At 35.9% G+C, this 14,119-nt stretch overlaps 1 pseudogene; it reads left to right on the plus strand.

Annotated features, from left to right (window-relative positions):
- The first annotated feature begins 12,420 nt into the window (after positions 1-12,420).
- LOC101048578 (mesoderm-specific transcript homolog protein pseudogene) lies at positions 12,421-13,250 on the plus strand (annotated as a pseudogene).
- The last annotated feature ends 869 nt before the right edge of the window (positions 13,251-14,119 follow it).

The raw sequence follows: 14,119 nt of genomic DNA on the forward strand, positions 1-14,119 counted from the left end.
AAATGGTGGTGAAAAACTGAAAACTAATATGCGGAAGAATGAAACTAGACCCTCATCTCTTCCCATATACAAAAATAAACTCAAAATAGATTAAGGACTTTAATGTAAGACCTGAAAGTATGAAACTACTAGAATAAATTTCTGGGAAAATGCTCCAGCTTGTTAATCTGAGCAAAGATTTCTTGAGTAAGACCTCAAAATCACAGGCAACCTAAACAAAAATAGACCAATAGAATCACCAAGCTAAAAAAGCTTATGCATCGCAAAGGAAACAACGAAATGAAGAGACAACCTACAAAATGAGAGGAAATATTTGCAAACTATTTAACTGAAAAAGGACTGATACCCAGAACATATAAGCAACTCAGAAATTTCTGTAGCAAAAAGAACCACAAATAATCAATTCAAAAATGGGCAAAATATCTGAACAGACCTTTCTCAAAATAAGATATACAAATGAACAACAGGAATTTGGAGAAATGTTCAAATCACTAATCATCAGAGAATTGTGAATCAAATCATTTTATAGCATTTGCCTTTTTAAAAATTATCGATATATATCTCCTTAAATTCTTTCTTCAAAGGCTATAACACTAAAAAACTCTTTTTTTATTACACTTCAAGTTCTGGGATACATATTCAGAACATGCAGGTTTGTTACAAGGGTATACATGTGCCATGGTGGTTTGTAATTCCAGCATTTTGGGAGGCCAAGGTGGGCGGATCATGAGGTCAGGAGTTAGAGAACAGCCTGATCAACATGGTGAAACCTTGTCTCTACTAAAAATATAAAAATTAGCCAGGTGTGGTGACACCTGCCTGTAATCCCAGCTACTCAGGAGGCTGAGGCAGGAGAATTGCTTGAATCTGGGAGGCAGAGGCTGCAGTGAGCCAAGATCACTCCACTACACTCTAGCCTGGGTGACAGAGCAAGACTCTATCTCAAAAAAAAAAAAAAAAAAGAGGTAAAATTTGACACTTATTATTTTCATTATAATTGACATTTTACAAAATCACACTCTCAATATTATACATAATAATATTTTGCATTTGAAGTGAAAGGCTGAGGTGCTTTATAATACAGAATAGATCTGTAGTGTACTGATGAGAAAAATCAGTGCACTTGAAATCATAAACAAGTATCTTGCTACAATTTGAAATATCATGAAGATTTTGTTTTTAATTTTAATCCTTAATTCAAACATTTGTCTTGTCCTCTTTTTCTTGAAACTCAGCTTAAATCATTTTGGAATAGTATTGCTTCAGATCTTTTGCCAATTTCCTTACAGAATAAAATGATAAGTAAACTCAGTGGCTACAGTTTATAATTCTAGTTACCCATAATTATATTAAGATTTGATCAAGATAAAGATATATAATTTTAACTAACAATTATCTTCTATGATTAACTTTGATTCACATTTCCATTATGCTTATTAGTGCTATATAAATGGTATTCTGCATATATTGATGCCTATCCATTTCTTGTATTCTACTTACAAAACAGTCACCAACAAACAAAAATCTCTTATTTTGTGCCATAAATTTTCAACATTAAATAAGAAAATATCGTCAAGCTGCAGTTTTAGCTTTGAGATGTAGAGAGATGAAAACCAAAAGAAAAGCATTGTTTCCTCACTTTAAAAAGGAAATAGATGGGAAAACTACTCAGTATTTTTTGTAATCCCAGAGGAGGACTGAGATTGCAGAGAAATGGTAATCCAAAATCTGGAGAGAGATGAACACTTATAGGAAGAAACAAAACTAGAGTGACTAGAACATTTGCTTACTTGTGGCAGAGAAACTAGTAAGAAGCTGCAGCTTGGAATTTTAAGAAATTTCTTAAGGTCAAGTGTAGGCTAGCATGAAAGTGTAAAGATACCGTAGGTTGCAGACAGAAAATCTGCACCTTCCTTTCATGTTTTTCCTTCAAGAAATTCTCTAAGAGCTCACAGACTCAGAGGGAAGAGAAGAGAGAGTCCATAGAAAGCTTTCTTTGTGAGAGTGACTGGGGAAAATGGAACAGCAGACACTGCCGAAATTCCACCCATGATCATTTTGCTATCTCCCCTAAAGAATCAGATCTATAATCTGCAAGAAAATAGCCCAAAACTCAAAAATAGACAAATAAACCAAAAACAAACAAAACCCCCAAATCTACAATTTGTGTGCCTTGGTGGAAACTCACTGCCAGTCGGGAATATAAATAAAAAATAAATAAAAAGCTCTACTTTGGAAGAGGGGCAGGAATACCTTCCAGCATTACATCTATAAGAGGATGGGAACATCTGTGAAGGCCACACACAAGATTCAGGTTTACAGTACTTTCCTAAAACTGTGGCTTAATTAAAAAATTTCATTCCACCCCTCCCAACCAACCCGCACAGTAAAAAACACCAAGGCAAACTAACAGTAAAATACAGAAAGAGAAGAGGTTATTCTCTCTGGAAAGCAGCACAAAGGAAGACCGAAGGCCAAGTGAGCAGTACATTCACCAAACGAATTTGAAGTCTCTGGTGCTCTGTCATCATAGTGACAATAAACTCCAAACCCATCTCATTTTCCTACTACAGGAAAACAAACCCCTATACTAAAGACCTACTACAAGAAAAGATATATTCATCTCAAAATATATAAAATACGTTCTTCTTTATCTACCATCTATATAACAGGTACAGTTTTCAGCAACAACAACATGTAAAAATTCAATGCACACAAAAATCACAACCCGAAAAGATAAAGCATTAATCATAACCAGATTCAGATATGTTACCAATGTTGTTATGATCAGGCAAAGTCATAAAATCACAATGATAGATACATTGAGGCATCTATTGGACAAGGTAAATACAGAGCAGATACGTAATTCCATCAGAGAGGGAAACTATAAGAAAAACCAGTGGAAAATATTAGAATTTTGAAACACAGTAACATAAGTAAAGAAAGTCTTCAACAGGCTCATCAGTTGACTTGATTAGAGAAGAATCAGTGAATCTGAAAATAAGTCAATAAAAATTACTCAATTAGAATGCAAAATGAAAACAAACATAAACAGAACTGAGTATTCAAAAGTTGCAGGACAATGCTGAATTAAAAATAGAGACATAATAGATAAAATAAATAAAACTGAAAGCTGATTGTGGAATGTTCATATGCAACCTAATAAATCTCAACACATCTCACACTTTATAGCAGTATTATCTCAAATAAATCACAGCTCTCAATGTAAAATTGGATCCTCATTTTTTCTTGCTGGGAATGCAATATAGTGTAAACACTTTGGAAAAGAGATTCAGAGTGTCTTGAAATATTAAACATATACCTACCAAAAAACCCAGCAGTCCCACTCCTAGATATTTACCCTAAGTGAATCAAAACTTTCTAATAATACAAGATCTGCACATGAAGGTTTGTAGCAGCTTTGTTGATAATGGTAAATGCCTGGGAATAAGATGTCAACATGTAAATCAAACATAAATGATTGTACATTCACAAAATGAATTACTACACAGACCTAAGAAAGTGATCAGTTGGTTCACACAATTACATAAATTAACCTTTCACACGTTTTGTTGCTTTAAAAAAGCCAGATCCCAAAGGCTACATATCATATTATTCCAATATATATGGCATCCTGGAAAAGGTTAAAAAAAACAAGGATGAAAGACTAAACAGTGGTTTCCATCTTGGATTGGGATTGGGATGTGCATGCTAAGCAAATTTGCATGCCTAAATGTGGGAGGAAACCAGAATACCCAGAGAAAAACCCTGTAGACATGAGGAGAACATGCAAACTCCATAGATAGTGGTCTCAGCTGGGAATATTTTTTTTCTCATCCACATTATAACAAGATGGTATTGAATGTGATGACATTATTTAAAAACTGTTGTACATAAATAAGCAAGGTAGAAGATATGAATGAACCCTGTGGGAAGTGTTAAGGTGGGATATATTAATATAAACTCATGTTTAATATAGATGAGTTTATATTATGTAATACAGATAAATACATGCAGAAATAAATATAGATATGGGTGTATACATAGGCAACAATACATAAATGTATTTGCTAGTTCTTTCACATAGAGGCCCTCGAACCTGTGACTATAAAATTGGACTTTAAATTCTAATCTCCAAGTAAAGAAGCAGGGTTCTTTAATACCAATGGCTGAATCTAGGGCTGTAACTCAGAAAATACAAGATAAGCCTCGCATCTTATACCGCCAACCATAAGAAAGCGTTAGAAACAAAAAAGTCTGAGTACCTGTCAAAAGGATATGGCGACCAAGCAGAAACAGTTCCTAACATCCAAAGATGGACGATTTGAACAGAAAAATAAATTATTATACTATTGAATTATAATTCAAAGAATAAGAAATATTGATGAGTGTATGCTAATATAAATAAAGGATCAAATAAAAAATAAGTGGAGGAAAAGGGACAAACTTCATTTACAGATAGATTCTAAATACCAAATGTAGGAGAAATGAGGGAAATAATAGAAAATCACTATTTGACCTCCACAGTTATAATTGCTGCAGACAAGATCAAATGATGAATGATATAATTAGCAGGCAAGCATTAAGGAGAAGAATATTTTCATAGCCTCAAAGGATCTCCTAGCAAATATTTTTTAATTATGATGGCTGTTTAACGTATGCCCATAAAGTCCTTGATATTTCTCCCTCCTAGAGGTGGAGACTTTTTTCCCTACCCTTGAAAGCATATTAGAATGAGTGACTGACTTGCTTCTAACAAGGAGTATATGGAAAGAGAAAAAAATAGCAACATCGCAGGGAGAAACCTGGCAGACATCACCCTAATCATGTGATCAAGGTTAAAATGGCCAGCAGTAAGTCATGTTGATATCATATACTTTTGATGTAATGCAATAAAAAAGGCATTTCCTCTCTAACATGTTAAAAATTCTTAGACCCAGTTTGATCACAAGGAAACATCAAACTCAAATTGAATGACGTTTTATCAAACACCTGATCAGGCCTCTTCAAAAGTGTCAGTATTTTAAAGAACAAGTCAGGACTGAGAAACTTTCATAGATGTGAAGGAAACTGAGGAGAAATTAAGACCAAAACCCAAAATGTAATTTAAAAAAAGAAAGAAAACAAAAAAAAAAAGACTAAATGCAGTGTGGTATCCTGGATTGTATGCTGGGACATAAAAAGAACATTAGTGAAAAAAAAGCTATTCCATTCTGAATAAATAGATAATGTAATTAATAGCATTGTCCTGATATTATTTTCTACTTTTGATAAATATAGCTATGTGGGATGGAAGCTGTGGTGTATGAAAATTGTATAATCTTTGCCAATCTTTAAAATTATTTTTAAATAATTTAAAAATTAAGTCATTGAGCTTGTTTTCTTTTTATAGCTTCTATCCATATGTTTAGTGCTGATTCATACTTTCACTATTAGTCATTTTTGATAACTCAAAATTGATATTCTGTTAAGACATATAAGGGATATTAACTTTTCTTTGATCTTATATGCCCAAGATAATGTATGATGACCAAACTGCCATTTGACAGAAGAATCCTGCCAAAAGCTAATTCTGTTCTTCTTCTGAGCAATTGTTTTTTCTGTTTATTTGTCTGATTTTCCAAGATTCTTGGCAGTTTATCTTATGTCAGTTAATGCTACATGTGAAGAGCAACTTTGATTTATTCCTACATAGTTGAGTCTTCTGTATGTACTGACAAAACTCCTTTTTTTAAATCTAGAAAGTACTGATTTGTCCTTTTAGAGAGAAAAATAAAATAAGTTGGCTTACCAGAGAGATTAGTATGTTTAATTTGAAATGTCTGGCAATCTGTGATGATTTAGCACCACTTTTTTTTTTTAAGAAAAGTTCCATAAGAAACAATACAACTTGGATTGGAGCAAAATAATCACTGCTCCAAAAACATATATATGCAAAAGTTTATCTTTCTTCTATTTATACAAATGTACTAAACTTTGAGACTCACTTATTTGGCGCAAACAGACTTACACTGTATATGTTTAGTGGGACCCTGTTCACCGTGATTGCAACTTGATTTGGCATTCTACTGTTACAACACCATTTTCACTTTCTCAGTGAACCACTTTTAAACCATACATATATCATTATGAATTTGTGGTTATATTAGTTTTCTATTACTGTGTAACAAATTAGGACCAATTTAAGGGCTTTAAAATACCCACAATTATTTCACAGTTTCCATGTGTCAGGAATCAGGACACAATTTAGCTAAGTCTTCTTCAGGGTCCCACAAAGTTTCAATTAGGATATTAGCTGGGCTGCATTTTCATCTGGAGGTTAGACTAGGAATAATCTGTTTCAAGCTCACTCCGATTGTTGATATAATTTATTGTTACTATGTGACCAAGGGCTCTAGCTTTCTGCAATCCGGAGACTGCTTTGAGTTTCCACAGGTACCTATAGTTCTGAGACTTTCCACAGTTCCTTGCCACAGAGGCTTCTCTAGCACAGTCACTTTCTTCATCAAGCTTGCAAGTAGAGACCTATATAAGAGAGAGTCTTATATAAGGTCACTTAAACATGGAAGTGACATCCTATCACCTTTGCCATATTATACTGGTTAAGTCCAAGTCACAGTCCCCATTCATAATCAAGGTATGTGATTGCATAAATGCATAAATACCAGGAGATAGGGATCATTGGGAATCACCATAGGATCTGTGGCTACAGTGATGTAATAGAACAAATATCACAAAATGGAAATTTAATAAATGAAACTGTCAAAACACAAAGTTTATAAAATTATGTATATTGAGAAATGTTTTTATCCTATCAACTAAATATTAGCTTAAGATTTCTTGTGAAACTGCCAACTTTCATAAATTTCATGATTATTAATAACATAATGAAAATGTATGTAAAATTATAAGTGAATTTACATTTTCTGTGTATCTCATGCAAGTTTCTTTATTTCTAAAGCCACAAAATGCTTGCCGGCCATTTAATAGATCACCTGAGACCAGCAGTATTCAGCAGACTATTCTTTAAGAAACAGCAGCTGGGATATATAGATCTCTTCTTAGACAGCAGTCCATGTTATCTCATCAAGGTAAAATGTGGATTTAGGGCATTTCCCACACTCTAATTGCAAAGTACTGTTTTGATATATACATTTTTCTCTTTAATAAATTCCTATGGAGCAACATTGCAGTCAATGTGAAAATTATAGTAAAACTTACAGCAAACAACACCTCACTGTTTTCTGATATAACAATTTATTTGCTAGGGAGAACACATAACATTGTTTGATTCATTACTATGCTGAAGCTTCAGATAAATTGTGAAAATATAAAGAGGTGAGTAAGACAATAGCCCAGAATTTCTGTCTATTTAAAGTATGTACTATAAAAGTGTGACCTAGCAATTGTTTATGTAAAAGATGGACAAGCAGTGATCTTCCCCAAAAAGATAATCATTTATTTTGAAGATGATTTGAAGAAGATTTATAGATTTATTCAAATTGATTGCAAGGAGAAAATATCATTTTAAGTACAGCTTCAAAAACGAAGAAAGGAATATATTACACTTGTAGTTCTTTTGTTAAAGACTTGTTATTTTTGTGCTAACTGGCCCATTTCAAATACAGACATTCAGTCAGCTGGAGTACATTCTATTGTCTTTGTGTTATTTCATTTTCCTAGCCTACAAAGCCCAAGTATGCTATTAAGCTACGGAAGAAAATAGATACAAAAGGTATTAAATATATAAATGGAGTACTTCAAATATGGCACTATAATAAGTAAGCGATACGTCTCTTTTTATAGTCCTAGATGAAGCACAAAAAGTGATTACAGCCAGAGATTTATGAAATGTTGCGAAAAGCTTTTTTGTAAGTTTTTAAGGTATAGTTGTTCATCTATCTTGAATTAACTACTATTTCAGGTGGCAAAACTAACACAAAACACACTATTTTATTTCTATAGCTTAACTTTTAAATAGTATAAAAGTGTATCCCTCTGAAATACATGTTTGCTTTATCTGTATCCACAATATTATCAAGACATTGATAACTTCTCTAGATATGCTTAAATCACATCATATAAAGGCTTTTTTTTTACTTATTCTTTTACTTTTGCTCACATTCAATAGCTATATACAGTAAATCTCATCTGTGGCAGAAAGTAAGAAAATTATACATTAATGCTATATAATGGGTTTATAGTTAAATTTCACAAAGGCATAATCTTTCATTGTTAGCTTTCCCTTTAGCAATATTTCCCTGTGATTAAGTTAGAGATCAGATAACCTCCTTGTGCAGTATATGCCCAATAGCAATATAAAGCTCAGTATCTGCTGCATTATTTTATACACTGACTCAATTTTACATGTAAAATGAATACAAAGTAAATAGATAAACCAAATATAAAATGTAAACATGGCCATTTATCACTTGCAAGTATGAATGGAAAGAACAAAATAAATACAACAAAATTTGTGATGACAATATAAGAATATAGAGAATAGGGCTGGGTGCAGTGGCTCATGCCCGTAATCCCAGCATTTTGGGAGGCCGAGGCGGGCAGATCACAAGGTCAAGAGATCGAGACCATCCTGGCCAAAGTGGTGAAACCCTGTGTCTACTAAAAAATACAAAAATTAGCTAGGCATGGTGGCATGTGCCTGTAGTCCCAGCTACTAGGGAGGCTGAGGCAGGAGAATTGCTTGAACCCAGGAGGCAGAGACTGCAATGAGCCAAAATTGAGCCACTGTACTCCAGCTAGTGTCTGGCAACAGAGCAAGACTCTGTCTCAAAAAAAAAGAAGAATTACAGAGAATAGATAAATTCAAACATTTTTTATATTACAGGGGGGCTTTGCTAAAGCACCAGTTCTCTGAAATGTAAAATGTGCATTGTATAATCATCTCCATTAATATGCATTCCAAATGCAGGGTAAGTATCACATTCATTTAATTATTTTTCTTTTTCCTGAAAACTTCAGCATTACATCTTAATTTCAAACAAAATTAAGGAATTAGTACAACTAAAGCTATCTCTGGCTGATTTTCTTAGTTTATGGGAGAATAAAGTTGTTGTAATTTATTTATAGATTTTAAAGTGATTAATTAGCCACTGAAAAATTGACTTTCTAGTCATATTAGATATCATTATTGGATTTTTTTTCAAGATGGAAGATTACAGGTTTTTAGTATACCTCAGCCAGTTAGCAATAGCTGCATAGTGCATAAGGGTCAACTCTATGCATAAGGATCAACCTCTTAGCTTTAATTCAACAAGGAAAATGGGAATCCACTGCAATAATAAATTATAACCTAGATCTCAAAGAGAAAGATACAGTCAAATAGGTCCCATGATGCCATCCTGCTGATAAATGTGAGTAAAACCACAGCACATTAGAGAGAGACCAAGAGCCTCCCCTTATCATTCATCTTTCCCCTGGGGATTAGAGAAACCCAGGCTGAGGGAGAGCACTTTGTTTTTCCCAAGCCCTAGAGATAACATGGAGAAGCTTAGAGATGCAGTGAGGGAAAGACACCAGGAATAGCTGCAGATATTTTTCCAGAACTGGGACAGAGAGAAGAACACCATTTTTAATATGGAGTTATACAAAATCAGCCATTCTTTGGTCTGCAGCACGACAGCACAGACTTTTTCGTCTTGGGGAAGAGATTGGAGCAGCTGCTGTGGAGTGAAATAGAGGCCCTCACAGCCAGAACTATGGAGAGTGCCTCAGCAGCAGGAGCTGGAACTGTACTTTCCCCTGTCATAGGCCTGGGGCTGGAAAAGAGCTGCTACAGCTGCTGTATCTCCTATATAATGGGAGTTACAGCCAGGGCCAGCTTGGCAAGTTGGAACTGGTCTGTGTGTGTCATTTATTCGTGCCCCAGCTGGCTTCCCTGAAATCATAGTGCAGGAACTAGCAGCCTGAATACCCACACCATTCCTGTGCAGAGATCCTGTGCAAGGAGGTCTCTCTACTTCACGTCTAGGCAGATTCTCCAGACATTTGGAGCACTCATTTACCCTTTTCAGCAGCCTGAGCCACACCACCATTTCTGGACATAGATCATGGTACAGTGAGGCCATCTCCATCTCATGCCCACACAGATATCCAGACATATGGAGCACCCACCCATCTGGATCAGCAGCCCAAACTGCCCCACCTTTCCTGTGCAGAGATTTGGGTGCACTGGGTGTTTCACTGCTTCCCATTCAGACAGATCTCCAGGCATTCAGAGCACCTGCTTGCCTGGAACAGCAGCTTGAGCCAGCTTACCCATCCTGTGCAGAGCTTTATCAATGGACTGGACCAAGCAGAATAATAATGAAAAAAAAATCAGAGCTTGAAAGCTAGTCTTTCTAACTAATCCAGTCAAACAAAAATAAAGAAAAAATAATAATTTTAATAAATGAAAAAGTCTTCCAAGAGATATGAGATTATGAAAAGTTACCAAACTTATGTAAATAATTGGCATTCCTGAGGGAGATAGATAAAAAGAAAACAACCTAGAAATAATTCAAGAAATGTCCCTGATATTGCTAGAGAGGTAGATAAACAGATATAACAAATACAGAGAACACTTGTGAGATACTCTGCAAAACAAACATCACCAAGGAATGTAGTCAGCAGACGGTCCAAGGTCAGTGCTAAAAGAAATTCTTAAGGGAAGCTAGAGAAAAAAGCCAGATAACATACAAAAGGAATCCCCTCAAGCTAACAGTGGACTTCTCAGGAGAAACTGTACAAACCACAGAAGACTGGCAGCCTATTTTCCTCATTATTAAAAAAAAGATATTTCAACCAAGAATTTCATATCCCACCAAAGTAACTTTCATAAGCAAAAGAGAAATACAGTCTTTTCCAGACAAGCAAGTACTAAAAAAATTCATTACCACTAGATCAATCTTGCAAGATATCTTAAGGGGGTTCTAAACATGGAAATAAAAGAATGATACCTGTTACCACAAACACATACTTGAGTACTTTGCCCACAGACCATATTAAGCAACCAACTAAAAACTTAATGATAAATGATATGATCAAAACCTCATATAGCAATATTAACCTTGAGTATAAATGGCCTAAACACTCCAATTAGAAGTCACACAGTGGCAAGTTGGAAAAGAAAAAACAAAAAGACTCAGCTGTCTGCTGGTTTTAAAAGATGCATCTCATGTGTAGCAACACCCATTGGCTCAAAGTAAGAGGTTTTAGAAAGATCTATAATGTGAATAAAACAAAAAGGAGAGCAGGGATCACTATTCTTATATCATATAAAACAGGTTTTAAACCAATAAAAAAGGACAAAGAAGAGCATTACATAATGATAAAGAATTCAATACATCAAGAAGACTTAACATCCTAAATATGTACAGACCCAACTTTGGATTACCCAGATGCATAAAACAAGTATTTCTAGACCTACAGAAAGACTTAGACAGCCACACAATAACACTGGAGGATTTCGACACCCTCCTGACAGTGTTAAACAGATCATCAAGGCAGAAAACTAACAAAGAAATTCTGGACATAAATTTGACACTTGACCAATTGGATGTAACAGACAACTACAGAATACTCCACCCATCAACTGTAGAATATCCATCATTCTTATCTGCACAGAGAATTGGCTCCAGGATCATTCACATGCTCAGCTATAAAGCAAGTCTCAATAAAATTTTTAAAAATCAAAATTATACCAATCATGCTCTTGGGTCATGGTGGAATAAAAATGGAAATTAATATCAAGAATATGTCTCAAAACCACACAATTATGTAGAAATTAAACAACCTGCTTCCGAGTAACTTTTGGATAAACAACAATATCAAGGCAGAAGTCAAAGAAGTTCTTTGAAATAAATAAAAACAGACACCACATATAAAATCACTGTGCAGCCAAAGCAATGTTAATAGGAAATATTATAATGTTAAATGTCCATGTCACAAAGTTAAAAAGATCTTAAATTAACAACTTAACATGAACCCTAGAGGAAATAGAAAAATAGGAAAATACTAACCACAAAAAAATTAAGAAAATGCTAACCACAAAGAGAGTAAATAACTAAAATCAGAGCAGAACAGATTGAAACTGAGACTCAATAATCCATAAAAAGAATCAAAGAAATGTTGACCACTAGCTAGATTAACAGAGAAAAAAAAGAGATAATCCAAATAACCATGATCAGAAATGACAAAGGTGGCATTACAACCAATCCTGCAGAAATACAAACATCCTTAAAGACTAGTGTGAACAACTCTATACATACAAACTAGAAAATCTAGAGAAAATTTAAAAATTCTGAGCAGTTCCCCCAAACGTGGAGTCCTGTAGCCTGACCTGAATCAGGATGAGGGAGTGGTGGGTACAGATGAGGCTGTTGGCTATACCCCTGCTTGCTGCATACCTGCACATCCCACCCCCTCAGCTCTCCCCTGCCCTGCACTCATGGAAGTCTTCAGGCAAGTTTTTCACTTAAAAGGGACTGCGTATCCTCTACCAAGACTCTATGGGTGTGGTTGCAAGTCTGGAGATAGTTGTGCTTTTACATGGTTTTCCAACATCCAGCTATGATTGGTACAAGATTTGGGAAGGTCTGACTTTGAGGTTTCATTGCATGATTGCTCTTGATTTCTTAGGCTTTGACTTCAGTGACAAATCGAGACCACATCACTATTCCATATTTGAGCAGGCCAGCATCGTGGAAGCTCTTTCGAGGCATCTGGGGCTCCAGAATCGCAAGATCAACCTTCTGTCTCATGACTATGGAGATATTGTTGCTCAGGAGCTTCTCTACAGGTACAAGCAGAATCGATCTGGTCAGCTTACCATAAAGAGGCTCTGTCTGTCAAATGGAAGTATCTTTCCTGAGACCCACCAACCACTCCTTCTCCAAAAGCTGCTCAGAGATGGAGGCGTGCTGTCACCCATCCTCACACGACTGATGAGCTTCTTTGTATTCTCTTGAGGTCTCACCCCAGTCTTTAGGCCGTATACTCAGCCCCCTGAGAGTGAGCTGTGGGACATGTGGGCAGGGATCCGCAACAATGATGGGAACTTGGTCATTGACAGTCTCTTACAGTACATCAATCAGAGGAAGAAGTTCAGAAGGCACTGGGTGGGAGCTCTTGCTTCTGTAACTATCCCCATTCATTTTATCTATGGGCCATTGGATCCTGTAAATCCCCATCCAGAGTTTTTGGAACTGTACAGGAAAACGCTGACATGGTCCACACGCAGGCGTCCCTAAACTTTTTACACAGGGGGTCAGTTCACTGTCCCTCAGACCGTGGGAGGGCCGCCACATACTGTGCTCCTCTCACTGACCACCAGTGAAAGAGGTGCCCCTTCCTGAAGTGCGGCAGGGGGCTGGATAAATGGCCTCAGGGGGCCACATGCGGCCCGTGGGCCATAGTTTGGGGACACCTGGTCCACAGTGCCGATTCTGGATGACCACATTAGCCACTGTCCACAGCTAGAGGATCTCATGGTCTTCTTGAATGCGTATATGGGCTTCATCAACTCCTTCTGAGCTGGAAAGAGTAGCTTCCCTGTGTTAGCTCCCTTCCTCCCTTATCTGTTGTGCATTCTACTTAGGAAGAAATGCCCAAAAGATGTCCTGGCCATCAAACACTATTCTCTCACAAAGTCCACTTTATCAAATTGGTGAACAGTGTATAGGAAGAAGCCAGCAGGAACTCTGACTAAGGTTGACATAATCGTCCACCTCCCATTACTCTGACATCTGATCAAATGTATGGACTTGGCTTTGTTTTTGTGTTATTGGGAAATTCTGATGAGTGTTATTACTCACTGATGCTGAAATACGTTCTTTTGCATAAAAGATTTTTTTTTAACACTTTGGACTTCTGTGAAATATTTAGAAGTGCTAATTTCTGGCCCAGGCCCAATAGGAATTCTAAAGTAAGAATGAGGAGAAGAGGACCTCCTTCCCTCTCCTTGAATAGCTTTATAGGCACATGTATTTTAAAAGTTTGTTAAGCAACAGAGCTGAGTCCTCTTTGTCATACCTTTCAGTTTATTTTCATCAGCAATTTTTAGTTATAAACATTTTGTTAAAATAGATATTGGTTTGAATAATATAGTATTTTTGTATGA

This window comes from Saimiri boliviensis, chromosome 11 (assembly GCF_048565385.1).
Source record: "Saimiri boliviensis isolate mSaiBol1 chromosome 11, mSaiBol1.pri, whole genome shotgun sequence".
NCBI classification, from domain to species: Eukaryota; Metazoa; Chordata; class Mammalia; order Primates; family Cebidae; genus Saimiri; species Saimiri boliviensis.